Raw genomic sequence first — 18,736 nt, forward strand, 5'->3', positions numbered from 1 at the left:
CTAAGTGCCTCTCAACCTTTATAAGATATGTCATATTTTATGTGTTTTGGTAGTCTTTTTATGTCTTTTGAAGTCATACCTTATTTTATGTCTTTTGAAGTCAAGAAGTGTTGGTCCTCTGACGTTGTTTTTTTGGGTGAGTTTTGGCAACACATCCAGTGGCGATCAAGTAAGATATGGAACATTTCAGACATCCCTCCAGATTGTCTCTTGTGTCTTTGTAGTCAGTCCCTCTCTACCCCCTGCTTCTGGCAAACACTGATCTGCCTTCCGTCTGGGTAGTATTTCCTTTTCCAGACTATCACTTAAGTGGAATTATACAGCACATGGCATTCTTTCACTTAGTATTTGAGATTCGGAAAGTTGTTGCTTGTATAAATAGTTCTTTCCTTTCATTGCTGAGACTTAGTGCATTGTATGGGCATAGCAATTTGTTCACCCATTCATCAGCCTAAAGATATTTAGGTTGTTTCCAAGTTCGGGTCTCTATGAAAAAGTTGCCAGAATGTTCTCAGACAGCATTTTGTGTAAACATGCACTTTTACTTCATTTGGTAAATGTCTAAGAGCACAGTTGCTGAATCATATGATAAGTGTCTACTGGACTTTATAAGAAACTTCCAAAATGCTTTCCAAAGTGGCTGTCCATATTGCATTCCACTTGAAATGTATAAGTGTTCCGGCTGCTTTACATCCTTGCCAACATCTAGTATTGTCAGTTAAAAAGAAGAAAAGCCTTTCTAATGGGTGGGTAACGGTGTCTTGTGGTTTTAGTTCGTGGCTAATGGCACTGAGCTTCTTCTTGGGTGCTAATTTGCCGTTCCCCCCCCCCCCCCTTTTTTTTTTTTTTTTTGGTGAAGTGCCTGTTCAAATCTTAGGCCCATTTTTACTGAGTTGTTTCTTATTGAGTTATAAGTGTTCTCTATGTATTCTTGGTGTATGTTTAGATATCAGATATGGATCTTACATGTATTTTCTCCCATTCTGTGGCCTGCCTTTTTATTCTCTTAGCAATGTCTGTTGAAGAGAATCTTAAAATATTGGTCAAGTTAGGTCTGTTAATGTTTGTTACTCATGGATTATGCTTTTGGTATCATACCTAAAATATCTTTGCTTGGGGCACCGGAATGGCTCAGCCCTTTAAGTGTCTGACTCTTGATTTCAGCCCAGGTCCTGATCTCCCAGTTTGTGAGTTCAAGCCCCATGTCCGGCTCTGCGCTGATGGGTTCCATATTGACAGGTGGTACGGAGCCTGCTTGAGATTCTCTCTCTCTCCCTCTCTGTCTGCCTCTTTCCTGCACGTGCTCTCTCTCTTTCTCAAAATTAATTAATTTTAAAAAAAGGTCATTTAAAAATATCTTTGCTTAACCCAAGATTACAGAGATTTTTCTGCCATGTTTTCTTCTAGAAGTTTTATAATTTTAGGTTTTATATTTAGGTCTATGATCCCTTTTGAGATAATTATTGCACATGACATAGCATATAGGTCGAGATTCATTATTTTGCATATGGGTGTCCAATAATTATTCTAGTACCATTGAATTGCTTTTGTGCCTTTGTGAAAAAGGAGTTGACCATATTTGTGTGGGTCTATTTCTGGATTCCCTATCCTGTTCTATGTGTTTATCTCTTCACCAATACCATTCTAGTTTTAATTACTGTGGCTTTATAGTAAGTCTTGAAATCAGGTACCTTGAGTTCTCCAACTTTGTTCATCTTTGTAAAAATTGCTTTTGCTATGCTAGTTCCTATGCCTTTCGATATAAATTTTAGAACTAGGTTGTTGATTTCTGCAAAAAAAAAAAAAATCCTATTGGGAGTTTGATTGAAGTTGCATTAAATTTACACTTGAGAAGAATCGGCAACTTAACAATGTTGAGTCTTTCAGTCTGTGAGCAGAGTAGATATGTTTCTGTTTACTCAGGTTATCTTTGATTTCTGTCCTCAACATTTCTAATTTTCAGCATACAGCTCTTGCACTTATTCTGTGTTGTTTTGTTTTGTTTTGTTTTGTTTTTGCTAGGTGTTTCATGTCTTCTGGTGCTATCTCATAAATGCTCATAAGTTTTGAAATTGGGAAGTTCAAGTCTTTCATCTTTGTTCTTTTTTTTCACAAAGTTGTTTCGGCTCCACTGGACTTTTTGCTTTTTCATTTAAATTTTAGTATCAGCTTTCTGAAAAAAATAAAAGTCTCCTGGGATTTGATAGGAATGATGTTGAATCTATAGACCAATTTGGAGAAAATCACCATCATAATATTGGGTCTTTCAATTCATGAACATGGAATTCCTTTCCATTTATTTAGATACTTATAAATGTTTGTCATCAATGTATGGGGCCCCACTCAGTCAGCTGGGTGTCCGACTTCGGCTCTGGTCATTATCTCACTGTTGGTGAGTTTGAGTCCCACGTCGGGCTCTGTGCTGACAGCTCAGAGCCTGGAGCCTGCTTAGGATTCTGTGTCTCCCCCTCTCTCTGCCCTTCCCATGCTCATGCTCTGTTTCTCTCTGTCTCTCAATAATAAATAAATGTTAAAAAAATTTTAAAAATAAATAAATGTCAGCAATGTATTATAGTTCTCAGTGTATAAGTATTATACTTGGTGACATTTATTCCCAAGTATTTTATTCTTTCTGATGCTACTGTGAATGGAACTATCTTAATTTCACTTTCAGATTGTTCATTACTGGCACATAGAATACAATTGATTTTTGTATAGTGAGCTTTGGAGCTTGTGTTGTTGAAGGAATTTGTCCAATTCATCTAAGTGGTTGAATATTTTGGCGTAAAGTTGTTTATAATATTCCCTTATAATCACCTTACTGTCTATAGTGTCTGTAGTGCTGTCACCTCTTTGATTCCTGTTATTGAGAAGTTATGTCTTTTCTGTCATTTTTTTCCTCATTAAGTCCGTCTAGGGTTTATTAGATTTATTGATCTTTTTAGAGAACTACATTTGGGTTTTATTGATTTTTTTTTCCCCTCTTGCTTTTCTGTTTTCAATTTTATTGATCTGCATTTATCTTTAGTATTTCCCTCCTTCTGATTGTCTTGGACCTAATTTCTTCTTTTTTTTTCTAGTTTCTTAAGGTTTAAGCTTAGACCATGATTTGAGACCTTTCTTATTTTCTAACATAAATATTTAATGATGTAGGTTTCCCTCTAAACACTGTTTTATCTATGTCCCACAAATTTTGATGAGCCACCTTTTATTTTATTTTTGTATTTTTAAAATATTTTTATTTATTTTTGAGAGAGAGAGAGAGAGAGAGAGAGAGAGAGTGAGCGAGCAAGCCAGGGAGGGGCAGAGAGAGAGAGGGAGACACAGAATCTGAAGCAGGCTCCAGGCTCTGAGCTGTCAGCACAGAGCCCGACACAGGGCTTGAACTCATGAACTGCGATATCATGACTTGAGCCAAAGTCAGATGCTTAACCAACTGAGCCATCCAATAATCTTTATTTATTATTATTACTTATTTATTATTATTTATCTTTTTATTATTTTTTAATTCCAGTATAATAATTAATATACAGTGCTATATTAGTTTCAAGTATACAGTACAGTGATTCAGCAATTCTATGCATTGTTCAGTGCTCATCACAGTAAGTGTACTCTTAATCCCCTACACCAGTTTCACCCATTCGCCCATCCCCCCTGGCAAACACCAGTTTGTTTTCTATATTTAAGAGACTGTGTTGGTTGTCTCTTTTTTTCTTTGTTCATTTCTTTTGTTTCTTAAATTCTATATTTGATCCATTCTACATGTAGATCCATCCATGTTGTTGCAAATGGCAAGACTCATTCTGTTCTATGAATGAGTAATATTCCATTACACATATATATTTACCACATCGTCTTTATCCATTCATCTATGTATAGACACTTGGATTGCTTCCATAGCTATCTGGCTATTGTGAATAATGCTGCAATAAACACAGGGGTGCATGTATCTGTTCAAATTAATGTTTTTAGTTTCTTTGGGTAAATAATAGTGGAATTTACTGGGTCATATGGTAATTCTATCTTTAATTTTTTGAGGAAACTCCTTACTGTTTTCACAGTGGATACACCAGTTTGCATTCCCACCAACAGTGCATGAGCGTTCCTTTTTCTCCACGTCTTTGCCAAACACTTGTTCTTTCTTGTTGATTCTAGCCATTATGAGAGATATAAGGTGATATCTCACTGTGGTTTTGATTTGCATTTCCCTGGTGATTGGTGATGTTGAGTATATCTCTCCATGTGTCTGTTAGCCATCTGTATGTCTTCTTTGGAAAAATGTCCTGCTCATGGCTTCTGTCCATTTTTTAATTGTATTTTTTTTTGGTGTTGTTTGTGTAAATTTGTTACATATTTTGGATATTAACCCCTTAACATAGGTATCATTTACAAATACCTTTTCTCATTTCGTGGGCTGTCTTTTTGTTTTGTTGATGGTTTCTTTAACTGTGAAAAAGCTTTTTATTTTGATGTAATCCCAATAGCAAAAATAAGCAATTAGAGTATTACAATTTATTTGAAAAAAGAGAGACCAAGAGTGTATCTTTGAATATTCAGCCCCTCTAAAAAATTTTAAATAACTTGATATATTAAGAAACAACAGATTACTAGAGTAATCAAATTACTAGAGTAATCAGATTACTTAAGAAAGAACAGATTACCACGGTAACAAATGATAATAACAAGTAAAAACTTGGCAAAATTACTAGCTAGAAATCAAACTGTCCATATTATTTCTTTTTTTAATTTTATTTTTAATTTTTTAAAATTTATATCCAAATTAGTTAGCATCTAGTGCAACAGTGATTTCAGGAGTAGATTCCTTAATGCCCCCTTTCCATTTAGCCCATCCCCCCCTCCCTCAACCCTTCTAGTAACCCTCAGTTTGTTCTCCATATTTATGAGTCTCTTCTGTTTTGTCCCCCTCCCTGTTTTTATATTATTTTTATTTCCCTTCCCTTAGGTTCATCTGTTTTGTCTCTTAAAGTCCTCATATGAGTGAAGTCATATGATATTTGTCTTTCTCTGACTGACTAATTTCGCTTAGCATGATACCCTCTAGTTCCATCCACGTGGTTGCAAATGGCAAGATTTTATTCTTTAAAAAATTGTTTTAAAATTTTTATTTATTTTTGAGACAGAGGGAGACAGAGCACAAGTGGGGGAGGGGCAGAGAGAGAGGGAGACACAGAATCTGAAATATGCTTCAGGCTCTGAGCTGTCAGCACAGAGCCTGATGTGGGGCTTGAACCCACGAACCATGAGATTGTGACCTGAGCCAAAGTCAGACGCTTAACCGACTGAGCCACCCAGGTGCCCCAGCAAGATTCTTTTTGATTGCTGAATAATACTTCATTGTATATATATACCACATTTTCTTTATCCATTCATCCATAAATGGACATTTGGGCTCTTTCCATACTTTGGATATTGTTGATAGTGCTGCTATAAACATGGGGGTGCAGCACACCTGTGTCCCTTGGATAAATACCTAGTAGTGCAATTGCTGGGTCGTAGGGTAGTTCTATTTTTAGTTTTTTGAGAAACCTCCATACTGTTTTCCAGAGTGGTTGCACCAGCTTGCATTCCCACAAAATAATTCCTGAGTTTTATGTATACCTTCCTTTTTGATTCAAAGACTATTTAGAATGATGTTTAATTTCCAAGTATTTGGAAATTTTTCAGATGTCTTTATGTTATTGATTTCTAGTTCAATCCTGTCATTCTCACAGAACATAATTTGTATCATTTCAATTTGATAAAGTTTGTTGTATAGCCCAGAATATCAGAATATCTTGTTGAATGGCCCATATGAACATGAAAAGAATGCATATTCTGTTGCGGAATGGAATATTCTATGTTAGTTACATTAACTTTGTTGATAGTTTTGTATATTCATACTGATTGTCTTTCTACTTGTATCAACTGCGGAGAGAGAAACTGCAAAGTTTCCAAGTGCACTTGTGGATTTCTCTATTTCTCTTTTCAGTTCCTTCAGTTTTTGCCTCATGTGTTTTGAAGCTTTTCTGTTAAGTACACACACATGACTGACATACAGTTTTGAACAGTTCTGGCATTGTATATATATTTTTAAAATTCTTTTACTTTTAACCTTTCTATGTCTTTATAGGTTCCTTATGGACAACATATATTTGTGTCTTCCTTTTTAAAATCCAATCCGTCAATCCCTGTCTATTCGTGTGTATATTTTGACCATTTACATTTAATGCCATTATTGATGTGGTTGAATTACAATACAGCCTCTGACTAGTTGGGAGTTAGTCTTGGTGTTCTGCTTTCTTTTCATTACACCAAAGTTTGTAAAGTCTCAAAGTGGTCTCTGCTGAGCTGTGGCAAACAAAAGAAGAAGGGCTTATCCCATTTTTGGAGAGTAATAGTGCTAGTGGGATTTTCAGCGGAGGCCAGCAGTAACCATCAGCAGAAACAGCAATATGGCAGCATGACAAAGTGGCCAGTTAATCAACAAAATCCCTGAGGAGTGTTATCTCATTAATGCAGTGAATATACTTACCACACTTCCAGTGTACAAATGAGAATATTGAAGCTCAGAATGACTTACGAGTGACCTGACCAAGATGATGCAGTGGCAGAGAGAAGATTTGAGCCCAGGTTTGTCAGAATCCAGTGTTTAAAATCTTAAACACAACCAATTTGACAGTAAATTTCATATATTAAAAAATAAAAAAAAATAAAAAAAATAAATAAAAATAAATAAATAAATCAAAAAAAAATAAATAAAATCTTAAACACTATGCGGGGCGCCTGAGTGTCTCAGTCGGTTGAGCATCCGACTTTGGCTCAGGTCATGATCTCGCAGTTTGTGAGTTCAAGCCCCGCATCAGGCTCTGTGCTGACAGCTCAGAGCCTGGGACCTGCTTCGGATTCTGTGTCTCCTTCTCTCTGCCCCTTCCCTGCTCATGCTCTGTCTCTCTCTGTCTCTCAAAAAATGAATAGACGTTAAAAAAAAATTTTTAATCTTAAACACTATGTGAAATGGTTATAAATAAATAATTTGAAGGCATCTGCTATTGATCTCAATCCAAATCATTATCAACATGTCGGATGAAGGATGTAATGAAAATTTCAACCTTGGGAGAGTCTTTCCCCTCAAGGGAAGACAGCAAGAATTTGATATTATTTGTTTGCCTTCATTAGAAATCCAGTCATTGACAGGAGATGAGGAAACGCAACAGAGTTGAGACTGTCAACTTGTACTGACACTGAACTGGTCAAGGGACACACCTGCTAATTTGCCCATTTCTTGGGTTTGTAGAGAAGCAGGGTACAGATGAGTGCTTCGGCAGAGAAGGGAGTCCTTTAAATGAAGAAGCAGAGTGATTCTGACATCTGCTAAGTGGATAAGTACACTGGCTCCACCAGCTCATTGCTCCCCTTTTAGCCAACCCTTGATCAAATCATTAACCCCTTGCAGAAATAAATTATGGGGAAGCACGTCCAGTGCTACCTCCCAAACTCAGAAAAATCAGGCTTTTTTTCTGTTCTATGCTGTTTCCTGTCATGCATAATATAGCAAATTAATTAGTGAATCTGGCGGCATTTTGCTAATCCAATTTCTCTCCCTTGCTTGAGGTGAATTATGTTCATGCTTCAGTCACTTGAATATTACTCTTCCATGTTTGACGGAATTATGTTATCAGGTGATGATTATATTGCACACTATCTGATTCTAATTAAACCAGAAAATAGCGACATTGTAAAAGAGGAGAATGTTCCATAGTCTACACTCCCCACCCCCTGGCAGCTACATCCCATTTTTAAAGCTTTCCCAGCTGTGCTTGGGCTGTTTTCTGACGCTTACATCGCCTTAGTCTTCTCCAGACACAATGCCTTCTTGGGCCTGCTTCATCTAATATGTAACTTGTGTAAATTGAGTCTTGGAAAGACATAATGTTTACACTTGCCTTTTTTTTTCTTATCAGAAGCATGATACACAGTAGTGACTGTGATTATTTCAGATGATATCAAAGAAGAAAATGTGTTACTTTGTCAAAACCGTCCATATAACTTGGGGGGGGGAAAGTCTGTCGTCTGAGAGAAGAGAAACTCAAATTTTAGAGAGGAAGGGAGAACCAGCTTGCCAAGATGAACACAGGAAGAGATGTAACGTAGGGGTTGAGATCACAGGATTTGGGGCCTCAAGAGCTGGGTTTGAATTCTGGCTCTGTCTTCAGCTGATACCATTTCTCTCTTGTTACTGCAATAATACACGTTTAGTTAAACCAGGGTCCAGAGAGGTTAGTTGACTTGCAAAGGTCTAATGATGAGATAAAAAGGCCAGGGCTGGGAGGAATTCTTGCACATCATATTAAATGCCATGCCCTGATTCCACCAGGGCAGAGACTGAAGGAGAGTCTGTAGAAATTCCAATTAGAGTAGGTCATATAGAGTAGGGATATAAGAGTCCCTTTTCTCATGAGGGTAAAGATGTCTTTTTGTGGTAGACTACACTCAATATCCATGAACCCTTGGGATACTGATGGCAGAGAGAGGTTTCTAAAGCTTCAAGAGAACTGTGAGGTGAAATTTGCATCATGCTGCAAATGAAAGACACTTTGATGGTTGGCTGAAAAAAAAAATACAGCACACAACTTTTCAACTTTGAAAGCCCACGTGCAATGCACATCCAGTGTGGTCTGCAGGCTTTGGTCTTTTGTCCTGTCCAACAGGTGGTTCAAAAGCTGGGAGAGCTCATTGCTGAATGAATGGTATTTGCCCCTGTTGGGATAATACTCCTCAGTCCACGGGTCTGCTCATTTTCCAGACTGTTTTCCTTTTGGAGAAACAGACTCCCACTTTGCAATAACAAATTGTGTAATTCAGGATGAGCCCCGCTGGCTGTCCCACTGATTTTTATCTCATTCATTGAAGGCCAGTTGGCCTCAACTGCCTTGTTAGACGTCATTCCTGGCCTGTCTGCACAGTTGTAAGCCTGACTCTGCCTGCTGGGGAAGATGATCGTCTCAGTACTTTTTGGGCCCTGCTGGAACAAAAGGGCTTTTTTTTTGTGCTGCTTGTAGGACCCAGAAAGTGGAATAGAAAATTGTGTTTTTCTTTGCAGAATTTCTGCTGTGGGAGGAGACAAGGCCAAGCAGGAGACACAGATACTTACCATATGTTTATTGAACACCTATTGTATTCTAGGTCATATTCTGGGTGCAAGGGAGAGAGCAGTCAACAAAATGGGCAAAGTCTCTGCCCTGGGAGAATCAGGAATAGGCATGGAACGTGGTGTGGTGGGAAAAGCACCGGAACTGGGTGGCTGTTTGACTCATTTGTATTCTAGTGGGGAGATTTAGACATTAAGCAAAGTAAAAAAGGAAGGTATGTTGGAAGGTGATAAGTTCAAGGGAGATAATTAAGCAAGGGAGGGAGATAAGGAAAGCAGAGAGGGAGTGGAGGTGTTACGCTTTAATTTCTAAATTAAAAAAAATTATTTGTTTTTGGGGGAGGGAAAGAGCGAGAGCATGAGCAGAGAAGGGACAGAGAGAGGGGGAGAGAGAGAAGACTGTCAGTGCTCAGCCTGATGCAGGGCTCAAACTCAGGAACCGTGCGATCATGACCTGTGCTGAAACCAAAAGTCAGAAGCTTTAACTGACGAGGCCACCCAACAGCCCCTGAATTTCTAAATTTTTTAATTGAAGTGTAATTGACAAATAAAAGCGTAAAATATTTAAAGAGTACATTGTAATGATTTTATATTTGTATACATCATGAAGAGAGTTGTATCAATTATATACTACCCTCTTGCCAACTATAGTCACCATGTTTTACATAAATACTCAGACCGTATTCAGGTTGTAGCTTATAGCTGCAACTTTTACCCTCTTCTCTCTGTTTCCCCCATATCTCAGCCCCCGGCAACCACTTTTTTTTTTTTTTTTTTTTTTAGTTTCCATATAGAAGTGATACTGTGTAGTTAGTTCTTGTCCTTGTCTGCATATTTCGCTTAGCATAATGCCCTCCAGATACTTCCATGTTGTTTCAATGGCAGGATTTCCTGATTTTTTTTAAAGGCTGAATAATATTCTGTGGTATGTATATACCACATTTTCTTTATCCATTCTTCCATCAGCTGACGCGTAGGTATTCAGGGAGGGTTCTGTTCGCACAGATGTGTTCCCTTTTTGACAGTTCATTGGGCTGTACTCTTGAGATTCATGTACTTTTCTGAATGCATGTTACATACTTCAGTAAAAGTCCAAGATGTACATATGTGCAATGGAATATTATTCAGCTGTGAGAAAGAAAATCTTGACATTTGCAACCAACGTGGCTGAAACTTGAGGGCTTTATGGTGAGATAAGTCAGATAGAGAAAGACAAGTGCTGTACGTGGAATGTGAAAAAGCCTAAAGAGAATAGAACGGTGGTTATCAGGGACTGGGGGTTACAGGAATTGGGGATGTGTTTAAGGGTACAAACTTGCAACCAGTGAGTAAATAAGTGCTGGAAATCTAATGCATCACATAGCAATTAGAGTCAACAATACTGTATTATAGGGGCGCCTGGGTGGTTATGTCATTGAAGCGTCTGACTTCGGCTCAGGTCATGATCTCACGGTTCGTGGGTTCGAGCCCCGCATGGGGCTCTGTGCTGACAGCTCAGAGCCTGGAGCCTGCTTTGGTTTCTGTGTCTCCCTCTCTCTCTGCCCCTCCCCTGCTCTCTGACTGTCTCTCTCAAAAACAAATAAACATTTAAAAAAAAAATACTGCATTACAGACTTCAAAGTTGCTAACAGACTAGCTCTTAATAGTTCTCACCACAAAAAAGAAATAAGTATGTGAGACGGTGTAACAATATATATGTATCAGATTAACATGGTGTAAGCCTCAAACCTACATAGTATTATATGTCAATTACATCTTGATTTATTATTATTTTTTTTAATGCTGGAAGGAATAAAAGTTGGAAAGAAACAAGTTAACTCGTTGAGTTTAGGATAAAGCAGGGACACAAGACCTCTTTGTCTTTAAAAGAGTGGTTCTCAACCAACAGAGATTTTGTCCTCCTTCTTACCTCTTCCCTTCCCATTCTCCATCGGAACGTTGGGCAATGCTTGGAGACACTGTGGCTTGCCACATCTTGGGGGATGCTGCTGGCCTCAAGTGGGTGAAGGCCAGGGGTGCTCCCAAGCATCCTACAGTGATCAGACACCTCGCACAATAAAATTATCCAGCCCCGAAGGCCAGTAGTTCTGAGGTTGAGAAACCCTGCTTTAAAAGAACCCATCTGAGAAACTTCAGGATCATTTGAACATTAATTTCATCCACCACAGCCTTTGCTGACACAGAGGGCATTATTTACTGGATTCGGACAATGTTTCCCCTCCCAGGAGGGGCATCTGAGAGCAGGAGCGAATTTCATTTGCTCCCTTGTAAATCTCTGAAATGAAAAACAGGTCTCAATATTCCTCTCTCTCTCTCCCAGTCTTTGAAGCTCTCTGAAGAGGGCCATGGCAGTTAGCGCACAACAAATTCCCCAGACGTATTTAAATGTCATTTCAGAGCTGGGACTAGGGCATGAATATTAAAGATGTAAATTGTTTGGGTCGTGCCTAAATCTTTTATGGATTTTACTGGATGCGAAAAATGAGTCACTACTTTTTGATAAAGTTCGCTTTCCCTCCATATTATTAACAAACCCAGCCAAGTGAACCAGACTGCGTCTGCCAGAGAGAATAGGGATGCTTGTTTGGGGGACAATATTAGATTCTGTTCTGTTCCCAGCATGCCATATTTATGGTTCAAAAACCAAAGAACAGGTAGGAAATTTGTCCTAGGATAATGTGTCCTTGCTCGCAAAAGCATTGTTGCGTTACTGAATGCATCCAGGATGGGGGTGGTGGTGGGGGATAAGGTGGGAAGTGGGCTGGTGGGGGTGTTGGTGGATGTGTGGTTGGGAGTGGAAGTGAAATTGAATAATCTAATCCTGGGTGGAGAATTAGTTGTTTATATAGCGATATTGAAATTATCAGACCCTAACTCGAGAGATTGATCCTTTCCCATTCACCAGGTTGAATTCCAAGGGCTGGGTATATATCACAGGCGAAGGAAAAGGTATAAATGAGGGGGTGGGAAGACAGAGAGAGAGAGACAGAGACAGAGACAGAGAGAGGCAGGGAGAGAGAAAGGGAGGCATCAGGTGGAGGAGGGTGAGGAGAGAGAGAAATATTGAGTAATTTTAAATTCTATAGACTCCAGAAAGAATATCTATTTTAATCTTTTTTGGAAGAAATTATGCCTCCTACATCTCACTCCCAACCCCTACCCAGAAATTAATTTTGAATGTTAATATGAAAGCAACCTCTCTCTTCTTTGAATGCCGCTTTTGATTTTGACAGGGTATCTAAAAGGCTGTTATTAGACAAATTTTCATTAACTAATAAGCTAGTTCTTGGGCAAAACATGAATTTTTTGTCATCTCATGTGAAAATTGAAAAAAGCCATAATTAGGAAGAAAATCACTAATTGTAAGGCACAAAATTTGTTTGCTAAGAATAGTCATTAAGGGGCAATGAAAGCATTAGCAACTTCAGTATCAGAAAACAACTATTAAAATGCAAGTACGATTGAGGTATTTGCCCAGAGACATAATAATGGCTTTGCATTTACAGGTCTATAATTGTGGTTGATTTGAGGTGTTGTTGATGCTTTGTGAGGAATAATATACAGGGGGCCTACGTACTTAAAAGTACCATAGCTTTGGGCTTCCAAATTACAGACTCAAGTTTTAATTTCTAGAGAACATTACCATCCGGAGAGTTACTCAACTATACTGTCAATGCTGTTATTGCTTTAGGATTGTGATGAATTGGGAAAAACCAGGACAAAGAGTAATGTTTCTGTGGCTCAGACAGTTCATGAAACCAGTTTTGCATGCAAAGTGCCCAGGGTCTGATATCAATGTGAAGTTGACGCATCGCTGTGTGATATATTTGCCTTCTTAAGAATAACTTATTATTTTTGCTTTCTGACAAATACACTTTTGGGGGGCAAGTTTAGAAAATGCAGAAACTTGTGATGAAGGGGTTTTAATTTCTTCTTAATTCTATCAGCCAAAGAGCCAGTGTGAACATTTTGGTGTATTTGCTTTCTCTCCTTTTTCTGGCATTTTATTTATGTATTTATTATTTGAGGGGTGGGGGAGAGACAATCCTAAGCAGGCTCCATGCTCACTGTGGAGCCCGTCACAGGGCTCGATCCTGCAACTCTGGATCGTGACCTAAGCCAAAATAAAAAATCAGACACTAGGGGTGCCTGGGTGGCTCAGTAGGTTAAGCATCCGACTTCTGCTCAGGTCAAGATCTCATGGTTCGTGAGTTTGGGCCCACATCGGACTCTGTGCCGATAGCTTAGAACCTGGGGCCTGCTTCAGATTCTCTGTCTCCCTCTCTCTCTCTGCCCCTCCCTGGCTCACACTCGGTCTGTCAAAAATGAATAAACATTAAAGAAAAATTTTTAAAGAAAAGAGTTGGGCACTCAACAGACTGAACCACCTAGACACCCTCTTTTCTTGCATTTTAAACTCTATTGAAGCATAACACTCATATGATAAAGTACATAAATATTTTTTTTAATTTACATCCAAGTTAGTTAGCTTATAGTGCAATAATGATTTCAGAAGTAGTTACCAGTGATTCATCCCCTATATATGACACCCAGTGCTCATCCCAACAGGTGTCTTCCTTAATACCCCTTAGCCATTCGGCCCATCCCCCCTCCCACAACCCCTCCAGCAACCCTCAGTTTGTTCTCTGTATTTAAGGGTCTCTTATGTTTTGTCCCCTTCCTTGTTTTTACCTTATTTTTACTTCCTTTCCCTTATGTTCATCTGTTTTGTGTCTTAAATTCCTTATATGAGTGAAGTCATAGATTATTTGTCTTTCTCTAATTGCGCTTAACATAATACCCTCAGTTCCATCCACATAGCTGCAAAAAGCAAGATTTCATTCGTTTTGATTGTCAAGTAATACTCCATTGTGTATATATACCACTACTTCTTTATCCATTCATCCATCGATGGACATTTGGGCTCTTTCCATACTTTGGCTATTGTTGATAGTGCTGCTATAAACATGGGGATGCATGTGCCCCTTTGAAACAGCATCCCTGTATCCCTTGGATAAATACCTAGTAGTGCAATTGCTGGGTCATAGGGTAGTTCTATTTTTAAAGTTTTGAGGAACCTCCATACTGTTTTCCAGAGTGGCTGCACCAGTTTGCATTCCCACCAGCAGTGCCAAAGAGATCCTCTTTCTCTGCATCCTCACCAACATCTGTTGTTCCCTGAGTTGTTAATGTTAGCCATTCTGACAGGTGTGAGGTGGTATCTCACTGTGGTTTTGATTTGTATTTCCCAGATGATGAGTGATGTTGTGCATTTTTCATTTGTCAGTTGGCCATCTGGATGTCTTCTTTGGAGAAATGTCTGTTCATGTCTTTTGCCCATTTCTTCACTGGATAATTCATTTTTTTGGGGGTGTTGAGTTTGATAAGTTCTTTGTAGATTTTGGATACTAACCCTTTATCTGATATGTCACTTGCAAATATCTTCTCCCGTTTCATTGGTTGCCTTTTAGTTTTGCTGATTGTTTCCTTTGCTGTGCAGAAGCTTTTTATTTTGATGAGGTCCCAATAGCTCATTTTTGCTTTTGTTTCCCTTGCCTCCAGAGATGTGTTGAGTAAGAAATTGCTGTGGCCAAGATCAAAGAGGTTTTTGCCTGCTTCCTCCTCGAGGATTTTGATGGCTTCCTGTCTTACATTTAGGTCTTTCATCCATGTTGAGATTATTTTTGTGTATGGTGTAAGAAAGTGTTCCAAGTTCATTTTTCTGCATGTTGCTGTCCAGTTTTCCCAGCACCACTTGCTGAAGAGACTGTCTTTTTTCCATTGGATATTCTTTCCTCCTTTGTCAGAGATTAGTCGGCAATACATTGTGGGTCCATTTCTGGGTTCTCCATTCTGTTCCAATGAACTGAGGGTCTGTTTTTGTGCCAGTACCATACTGTCTTGATGATGACAGCTTTGTAATACATCTTGAGGTCCAGGATTGTGATGCCTCCAGCTTTGGTTTTCTTTTTCAAGATTGCTTTGGCTATTCGGGGTCTTTTCTAGTTCCATACAAATTTGAGGATTGTTTGTTCTAGCTCTGTGAAGAATGCTCATGTTATTTTGACAGGGATTGCATTGAATATGTAGATTGCTTTGGGTAGTATTGATATTTTAACAGTATTTGTTTTTCCAATCCAGGAGAATGGAATATTTTTCCTTTTTTTTGTGTGTCTTCTTCAATTTCTTTCATAAGCTTTCTATAGTTTTCAATATATAGATTTTTCACCTCTTTGGTTAAGTTCATTCCTAGGTATTTTATAGTTTTTGGTGCAGTTGTAAATGGGGTTGATGCCTCGATTTCTCTTTCTGTTGCTTCATTATTGGTGTATAGGAATGCAACCTATATCTGTGCATTGATTTTATATCCTGTGACTTTGCTGAATTCACGGATCAGTTCTAGCAGTTTTTTGGTGGAGTATTTTGGGTTTTCCATATAGAGTATCATGTTTTTTGCAAAGAATGAAAGTTTGACTTCCTCCTTGCCAGTTTGGATGCCTTTATACCTTTGTGTTGTCTGATTGCTTAGGCTAGGACTTCTAGTACTATGTTGAATAATAGTGGCAAGAGTGGACATCCCTGTTGTGTTCCTGATGTTAGGGGGAGAGCTGTCAGTTTTTCCCCACTGAGGATAATATTAGTGGTGAGTCTTTCATATATGGCTTTTATGATCTTGAGATATGATCTTTCTATCCCTCCTTTCTTGAAGGTTCTTATCAAGAAGGGATGCTGTATTTTGTCTAATGCTTTCTCTGCATCTATTGAGAGGATCATGTGGTTCTTGTCCTTTCTTTTATTGATGTGATGAATCACATTGATTATTTTGCTGATATTGAACCAGCCCTGCATCCCTGGTATAAATCCCACTTGGTCATGGTGATTAATTCTTTTAATGTATTATTGGATCCAGTTGGCTAATATCTTGTCGAGGATTTTTGCATCCATGTTAATCAGGGAAATTGGTCTATAGTTCTCCTTTTTAATGGGGTCTTTGTCTGGTTTTGGAATCAAGGGAATGCTGGCTTCATAGAAAGAGTTTGGAAGTTTTCCTTCCATTTCCATTTTTTTGGAAGAGCTTCAAAAGAATAGGTGTTAACTTTTCTTTAAATAAAATGTTTGGTAGAATTCCCCTGGAAAGCTATCTGGCCCTGGACTCTTGTTTTTTGGGAGGTTTTTTATTACTAATTCAATTTCTTTACTGGTTATGGGTCTGCTCAAATTTTCTATTTGTTCTTGTTTCAGTTTTGGTAGTTTATATGTTTTTAGGAAGTTGGCCATTTCTTCCAAATTGCCCACTTTATTGGCATATATTGCTCATAATATTCTCTTATTATTGTTTGTATTTCTGCAGTGCTGTGATCTCTCCTCTTTCATTCTTGATTTTTTTATTGGGTCCTTTTTTCTTTTTGATCAAACTGGCTAGAGGTTTATCAATGTTGTTAATTCTTTCAAAGAACCAGCTTCTGGTTTCATTGATCTGTTCTATTTTTTTGGTTTCAATGGCATTGATTTCTGCCCTAATCTTTATTATTTTCTGTCTTCTGCTGGTTTTGGGTTTTAGTTGCTGTTCTTTTTCCAGCTCTTTAAGGTGTAAGGTTAGGTTGTGTATCTGAGACCTTTCTTCCTTCTTTACGAAAGTCTGGATTCCTATATGCCTGCGTCTTATGACTGCCTTCGTTGCGTCCCAGAGGTTTTGGGCTGTGGTGTTACCATTTTCATTGTCTTCCATGTACTTTTTAATTTTCTCTTTAACTTCTAGGTTAGCCCATTCATTCTTGAGTAGGACGTTCTTTAGTTTCCAAGTGTTTGCTGTCTTTCCAGATTTTTTCTTGTGGTTGATTTCAAATTTCATAGCATTGCGGTCTGAAAATATGCATGGTATGATCTTGATCTTTTTGTACTCATGAAGGGATGATTTGTGACCCAGTATGTGATCTATTCTAGAGAATGTTCCATGTGCACTGGAGAAGAATGTATATTCTGCTGCTGTAGGATGAAATGTTCTGAATATATCTGTTAAGTCCATCTGGTCCAGTGTGTCATTCAAAGCCGTTGTTTCCTTGTTGATTTTCTATTTAGATGATCTGTCCATTGCTGTAAGTGGGGAAGTACATAAATTTTAAGCATCCAACATATAGTGAATTTTTACTTATTTCTCTGTGTAGCCACCCCCTAGATCAAGATAAACCACATTTCCAGAAACTCCCTGCCCTTCTTGACCTTTTCCAGGCAATGCTTACCTCCCTGCCTCCTTGGCCCCATGGTTCCATTATTCTGGGTCCTCTCACCATAGATTCCATGATTTTGAACTTAATATAAATGACTCCTATGGAAAATCCCTAAAGGTCTAGCTTCTTTTATTCAGAAAGAATAAATGTGAGATCCATTTATGTGAGATCCATCTATGGACCTGTAACTATATGTTATACTGTATAGCTAGCTATATTCTTTGTTACTGCTGTGTAATATTCCATTTTAAGTGATACCACAATTTATTTATCCACTGATGAACTTCTGAGTTGTTTCCAGCTGTTAGCTATCATGAATGAATAAAGAACAAACATTCTTGAAGATGTCTTTTGGTGGATAGGTGCTCATTTCTCTTGGATTTCTGTCCTTTGTGTGTGTCTGTACATATTAAGTGTGGAATGTACTTTCTAGGAAATTGAGCTCACATCATACCTATTTCTCTATCTCCCTGTCTAGCACTACTCATTTCTATATCCTTATTGATCGTAGGAATCCAAGGTCTTCTAGGAAATAAGCCTGATTTGTCAACCCTGACAAGCTCAGGCACTGGCTGGGGGCAGCCTGTGGGAAGCAACATGGCCACATGTTCTGGATAATTCTTTAAATTCTTTAGGTATATAGTCTCTTTCCTCCTTCATCAAGCCCAGCATATATCCTGGGATTTAGCCCTAGTTATTACTGTCCTGGCATCCAGGACAGGAAGTGGGAGCATCTCCTGAGCAGGAGTACATGTTGCCTCTTCAGGGAGAAGCTTCTGCAGTGTTCTCCAGCGTAGCGGAGCTCTTCCTAGGGAAGGGCGGGCCACCCTGCAAACCCACAGAGTCCAGGGGTGCTTGTAGAATCCATATCCTCCATAACCTCATGGGAATCTATCCAGCTGTCTCTGTCCCATCTTTCATGATCCTAGCTTTTCCCAACCAGGTCCCTAACTTCCACATGACAGACCTACCCTGGACCCAGCACTCAAACATCTCTGGAGGTCTGCAACTCTGTAACAGTCAGGTCATATGTCCGCTGCTCAGCTGTGTCTTCTCTTCCCTTGTAGAAGACAAAATCCCCTTTCATCAGCTACCACAGAAGCTCCCTGGGTCTCACACTTTGCCATGAACTATTTGTTAACAGCCTCAGTCTCTCATTATTCTTCTGCAGGACATCAGTACAACTTCTTAGTAACCAGCCAACTCTGCTGACTTGTAAACATTGCTGGCCCCATTTATCAGCACTTCCTTCCCCTGGGACATTTTCCCAGGTCACCATCAGTGAAATGCTCAGCAGTTCAGCCACCACTTTGTGGCTCATCTACCAACAAGGAGGGCATCTTTATCACCTGCCAGGCAG

General features: G+C 38.8%; 1 long non-coding RNA gene across 2 annotated transcripts in view; it reads left to right on the plus strand.

Annotated features, from left to right (window-relative positions):
* The window catches only part of LOC131501559 (uncharacterized), a 231,149-nt gene that overhangs the window by 113,885 nt on the left and 98,528 nt on the right, over positions 1–18,736 (plus strand). The window lies entirely within an intron of this gene.

The sequence above is a fragment of the Neofelis nebulosa genome, chromosome 18, assembly GCF_028018385.1.
Source record: "Neofelis nebulosa isolate mNeoNeb1 chromosome 18, mNeoNeb1.pri, whole genome shotgun sequence".
In the NCBI taxonomy this organism is placed as follows: Eukaryota; Metazoa; Chordata; class Mammalia; order Carnivora; family Felidae; genus Neofelis; species Neofelis nebulosa.